The sequence below is a fragment of the Oncorhynchus kisutch genome, linkage group LG12, assembly GCF_002021735.2.
Source record: "Oncorhynchus kisutch isolate 150728-3 linkage group LG12, Okis_V2, whole genome shotgun sequence".
NCBI classification, from domain to species: Eukaryota; Metazoa; Chordata; class Actinopteri; order Salmoniformes; family Salmonidae; genus Oncorhynchus; species Oncorhynchus kisutch.
The window spans coordinates 44,005,445-44,012,195 of NC_034185.2; positions in this window are offsets into that span (position 1 = coordinate 44,005,445).

Sequence of the window (6,751 nt, forward strand, 5' to 3'; positions counted from 1 at the left end):
CCTGGCCAATAGCCTCTGGATGAGCATTTTCTTGTTTGCTTATGGCCTTATACAGCTCGTTGAGTGCGGTCTTAGTGCCAGCATAAGGTTTATGGTGGTAAATATACAGCTACCAAAAATACAGATTTATTTGTATGGTCTACAGCTTATCATGAGGTACTCTACCTCATGCGGACGAAACCTTGAGACATCTTTAATATTAGAGATCGCGCACCAGCTGTTATTGACAAATCGACACAGACCACCACCCTCGTCTTCCCAGAGGTAGCTGTTCTGTCTTGCCGATGCATGGAAAACCCAGCCAACTGTATATTATCAATGTCGTTGTTCAACCACGACTCAGTGAAATATAAGATATTACAGTGTTTAATATCCCGGTGGTAGGATAGTCTTGAATGGAGCTCATCCAGTTAATTCTCCAACGATTGCACGTTGGTCAAGAGTATGGATGGTAGAGGCGGGTTACCCACACCCCGACTAATTCTCACAAGGCACCCAGATCTACGGCGTCTCATCTTCATGTGAATGACGGGGATTTGAGCCTGGTTCGGGAGCAGCAGTATATCTTTCGCGGCAGACTCATTAAAGAAGAAATCTTTGTCTAGTTCGAGGTGAGTAATCGCTGTTCTGATATCCAGAAGCTCTTTTCGGTCATAAGAGACAGTGGCATAAACATTATGTACAAAATATGTTGCAAACAATGCAAAAAAACACACAAACTAGCACATTTGGTTAGGATCCAGCCATCCCCTCCAGCACAATTTTATAGAAGACTATCTGACACCATTTGTATAAGTTTATACAGAACAAGTGGAGAAATGCACATAAGCATGTGGACCATAACAGTATACCATAAAGGTTATCAAAATAATACCTGTAAAATATACCTTGCCTGACAATGGTTATAATGAAATAACACTGTATACATATTCCCTATACAGCTGTGGCTGTGGTACATGCCGGTTAGGTATCTGGGCTGGCTGAGCTGTTGTCTAGAGGTAGCTGTGCCCGAATCCAGGTCCCAGACACTTCCGCCCAAAAGAGTCTGGTGGAACTACGTGTCAAACTTGGCCTTCGTTAGCCAATCCAGAGGGCCGTTCGAAACACCTGGCGCATAGGCATAGGCTTAACCGGCTTAATCTACCAACCAATCATCAATCAAATTTCAATCAAATTTATTTATACAGCCCTTTTTACATCAGCTGATGTCACAAAGTGCTGTACAGAAACCCAGCCTAAAACCCAAAACAGTAAGCAATGCAGGTGTAGAAAAATGGTGGCTATGAAAAACTCCCTAGAAAGGCCAGAACCTATGAAGAAACCTAGAGAGGAACAAGGGTCTGAGGGGTAGCCAGTTCTGGCTGTGCCGGGTGGAGGTTATATCAGAACATGCCCAAGATGTTCAAACGTTCATAGATGACCAGCAGGCTCAGATAATAATAATCACAGTGGTTGTAGAGGGTGCAACAGGTCAGCACCTCAGGAGTAAATATCAATTGTCTTTTCATAGCCAATCATTCAGAGTTAGAGACAGCAGGTGTGGTAGAGAGAGAGTCCAAAACAGCAGGTCTGGGACAAGGTAGCACATCCAGTGAACAGGTCAGGTTTCCATAGTGTCATGACGTTGGCCTGAGGGATAGGTTTAGGACAGACATAAATACCTCTTTCCCCCTTTTTCCTCTCTTTACACTACTGATGTTAGCTTTGCAAAACCCTTGGTTAACATAGAGATTGTCACGACTTCCGCCGAAGTTGGCTCCCCTGCCTGTTCGGGCGGTGCTCGGCGGGCGTCGTCACCGTCCTACTAGCCGCCCCTATCCCTATGGAGTTAGGAGGGGCGGCTTCGAGGGGGACCGGAGGAGGAGTGTCCTCCTGCACCAATTGTGGTCGCGCTGGTGTGTATAATCTGAGGAGTGTGTATAATCTGGTACGTATCTGGGGAGGAGATGAGGGGAAAACCGCATTTAGTACTACATCTGGTCATTATGAGTACCGCGTCATGCCATATGAGTTGAAGAATGCTCCAGCCGTCTTCCAATCCTTCGTAGATGAGATTCTCCGAGACCTGCTCGGGCAGGGAGTGGCAGTGTACATCGATGACATCTTGATCTATTCTGCCACACGCGCGGCGCATGTGTCTCTGGTGCGTAAAGGTACTTGGGCGACTGCTGGATTAGTCTGTTCCTTATAGATTTACCTGCATTTCCAGTGGTGTTGGGCATTCCCTGGCTATTGCCGTTTCCTTCCTGGGTTATCGTATTTCCACCTCCGGGGTGGTGATGGAGGATGTGGGTAATTGGCCGACTCCGACCACGGTGAAAGAAGTGCAGCGGTTTTTAGGGTTTGCCAATTACTATTAGGTTTATCCGGGGTTTTGGTCAGGTGGCTGCTCCCATCACCTCACTGCTGAAGGGAGGACCGGTGCACTTGCGTTGGTCAGCAGAGGCGGGCAGAGCTTTCAGTCGTTTGAAGGAGCTGTTCACCAATGCGCCCGTGTTGGCGCATCCGGACCCCTCTTTAGCGTTCATAGTGGAGGTGGACGCGTCCGAGGCGGGGGTCGGGGCCGTGCTGTCCCAGCGCTCGGGCGTGCCACCCAAGCTCCGCCCTTGTGCCTTCTTTTCAAGGAAGCTCGGTCCAGCGGAGCGAAACTATGACGTGGGGGACCGGGAGTTGTTAGCTATAGTCAAGGCTCTGAAGGTGTGGAGACATTGGCTTGAGGGGGCGAAACACCCTTTTCTCATCTGGACTGACCATCGTAATCTCGAGTATATCCGGGCAGCGAGGAGACTAAATCCACGTCAAGCTAGAAGGGCCATGTTTTTCACCATTTTTCGGTTTACCATCTCATACCGGCCAGGCTCCCAAAACACCAAAGCCGACGCACTGTCCCGCCTCTATGATACAGAGGAGCGGTCCGTTGAGCCAACTCCCATCATTCCACCTTCATGTCTCGTGGCACCGGTAGTATGGGAGGTGGACGCGGAGATAGAGAGGGCCTCACGGTTAGAGCCGGCCCCCGCTAACTGTCCAGCGGGGGCTCAGTACGTGCCGAGGGGGGTCCGGGATAAGCTAATCCGTTGGGCTCATACTCTCCCCTCCTCGGGTCATCCTGGCATCGAGAGGACAGTGCGGAGTCTTAGAGGGAGATACTGGTGGCCCACGCTGGCTAAGGACGTGAGATTTTATGTCTCCTCCTGCTCAGTGTGCGCTCAGAGCAAGGCTCCTCGGCACTTGCCTAGAGGGAAGTTACAACCCCTCCCCGTTCCACAATGGCCGTGGACACACTTATCGGTGGACTTTCTTACCGATCTTCCCCCATCCCAGGGAAGTACTACAATCCTGGTCGTTGTGGATCGGGATGAGTCCTGTCGTCTCATCCCGTTGCCCGCTCTCCCTACGGCCCTGCAGACTGCGGAGGCCTTGTTTACCCATGTCTTCCGGCACTATGGGGTGCCTGAGGACATCGTTTCTGATCGGGGTCCCCAATTCACGTCCAGAGTATGGAGGGCGTTTATGGAGAGACTGGGGGTCTCGGTCAGCTTAACCTCAGGTTTTCACCCCGAGAGTAATGGGCAGGTGGAGCGCGTAAACCAGGATGTGGGCAGGTTTCTGCGGTCATATTGCCGGAACCGGCCTGGTGAGTGGGCAAGGTATGTTCCTTGGGCTGAGCTCGCTCAGAACTCCCTACGCCACTCCTCAACTAACTTGTCCTCTTTTGAGTGTGTGTTACGTTACCAGACGGTCCTGGCCCCATGGCATCGGTTGAGCAATGGGTACAGCGCTCCAAGGACACCTGGAAAGCCGTCCAGGAATCGCTAAGGTTAGCGGGAGAACGGCAGAAGAGGAGCGCTGACCAGCACCGCAGTGAGGCCCCCGTGTTTGCACCGGGGGACAGGGTCTGGCTCTCGACCCGAAACCTGCCCCTCCGCCTGCCCTGCCGGAAGCTGGTGCCGCAGTGTGTGGGGCTGTTCAAAGTCCTGAGGAGAATAAACGAGGTGTGTTACAGGTTACAACTTCCTAGGTATTACCGTATTAACCCCTCCTTTCATGTGTCTCTCCTCAGGCCGGTGGTAGCTGGTCCCCTGCAAGAAGGTGAGGTGCCCGAGGTCCCTCCGCCCCCTCTGGACATCGAGGGGTCCCCGGCGTACACAGTCCATGGCATTTTGGACTCGAGACGCCGGGTGAGGGGCCTACAGTACCTCGTGGACTGGGAGGGGTACGGTCCGGAGGAGCGATGCTGGGTTCCTGTGGGGAACATTTTGGACCCTTCTCTCCTGAGAGATTTCCACCGCCTCCACCCGGATCGCCCGGCGCCTCGTCCTCCGGGTCGTCCTCAAGGCCGGTGGCAGCGTGCTGCGGGAGCCGCGCGTCAGGGGGGGTACTGTCACGACTTCCGCCGAAGTTGGCTCCCCTGCCTGTTCGGGTGGTGCTCGGCGGTCGTCGTCAACGTCCTACTAGCCGCTACTGATCCCTTTTTCGTTTGTCTGTTGGTTTTATCTTATTAGTTTCACCTGTGTGTATTTTGGTTTAATTAGCTTCCCTATATGTAGTAGTTTGACCCGCCCTTGTTTTGTGCAGGATTGTCTTTTGTTACGTGTGTACATATTAGGTCGTGGTGTATTTTATTTTCTATACTGGACACCCTGTGGTTTTGGGTTGTCTGGTATAGTGTCCTGCGCCCTGTATTGTATTGGGCTTATCAGTTTGGTGTGCAATAGTAAAGCACTTTACTCCATTACTCTCTCTCTGCGTCTGATTCCTGCACACACACCTAGTCCCGCGTGACAGAGGTTCTGGGAACATCAGAAGGTGGGGGGAAATGAACTATATTCTGGTAATCCGACCAATGGAACATATGCGGTGGTACTTAATGGTACTTAGCTTCTAAAATGTGAGATTTGGGTTTTCATAAGATAGGGCTCTGCTCAATCAGTGGCCCGCCCCTGTGAAGGGACATGGGCTATAAAACTTTTCAAACACGCCCTCCATCCCTTCCTATATAAGCCCTTGACGAAAATGTAACCTCCTGTTCCAAGGACGTGAGGACGACGGTCCTATGTCAGAATGGTTCAGATAATAACTACAGAACGAAGTCAACATCAGCGTGAGCTTTGGTTGCGAATGGTAGGAACTTTGAACTCTTATTCACTACAGAAGTGATACCTCCTAGCCGTTGAGTTAGCAACAGCAGATGCAAACGAGGGTTAGGAAGGAACAGACAGAGTATCCTGTCTATCACCCAACAATGTTACTACAACATTTTCCAATTGACAACCAGAGACATTCTTCACAGAACTCGGTTGGGCAACACGGCCTTCCATCTACCACCGACCTACCGAAGCGCAGCTCAGAGTAAATATTTATTGCATTTTCCTTTTCCAAATGGGCGGTAATTTAGAATGCATAAGATACTGTATTTACGATAGTACAGCTTATTCCCTTTGTTCCTCAGTCTTCCCGCTCTTTCACTCAAACCCAGCCCCTTTTCTTTTGTGTAACAAGCCGTCATATCTGTTCCGCCAGCTAGGGACGTTTTCCTTTATGATGTAATTTGTAATCAAGTTATGATTTAATTATGTGTATGTGTAATTCTGTGTGATTAGTTAGGTATTTAGTAAATAAATAATTCAACCCAATTTTGTATTGCTGATTCAACTTGTTAGCCAGGGTTGTGCAGATAACTAAGAATTTACAACTTTCAGATGAGACTGAATTAAGATGATGATTAATATTGACTGCTATTGATGTAAAATATTACTAGGTCTTTAAGAGTTTATTTGGAAGATAACAGCTCTATAAATATTATTTCATGGTGCCCGACTTTTTTTTTTAACCTTTATTTTACTAGGCAAGTCAGTTAAGAACAAATTCTTATTTTTAATGACGGCCTAGGAACAGTGGGTTAACTGCCTGTTCAGGGGCAGAACGACAGATTTGTACCTTGTCAGTTCGGGGATATGAACTTGCAACCTTTCGGTTACTAGTCCAACGCTCTAACCACTAGGCTACCCTGACGCCCCGCTCTCTAGTTAATTACATTTACATGATTAGCTCAATCAGGTAATATTAATTACGGAGAAATTATTTTATAGAATAGCATGACATATCACTTAATTCGGGATACCCAAAGACACGACAATAGCCACAGGCAGAACAGTTCAAACTGTAGCAGCAGAGTGACCAGGCGGACTGGGGACAGCAAGGAGTCATCAGGAATCATCTCCCACAACACCTTCCCCCTAACCCTCTCCCTAGCACACCACAAGCACAGACCATACCTCACAGTCACATGATTCACAAAAAATTAAATGTTGACATATACTTTACTCAGCAGGTCACTCCTATATAATTCTATAGTCACTCCCAGTAAAGCCAACTTTGGTTGATATCCCAGGCTTATATGCACTGTGTGCAATAGCCTAGGGACGAGGTTACTGTGGCCCGGGTCGTGAGGGTGACTGGGCAGACTGAGCTGGGTCTAAGGCTAGCTGTAGCCCAGGACGTGGCATAGACTGGGCTGTCTGTCCTGGGTCTAGAGGTAGCTGTGGCTCAGGTCGTGGAGGTGACTGGGCAGGCTGAGCTGGGTCTAGACCTGCTAGTGGCCCAATCGGTGAAGGTGGACGGACAGGCTGGATTGACTGGGACTCGGGTTGAGGAGCTGGAACCAGCTGTGTCAGTTCAACTTGGGAGGTTGTAGAGGGTCTCACCGGGGAGTGAGTTGGGCTGACTCCCGGTATCAGTGTTTGGGCTT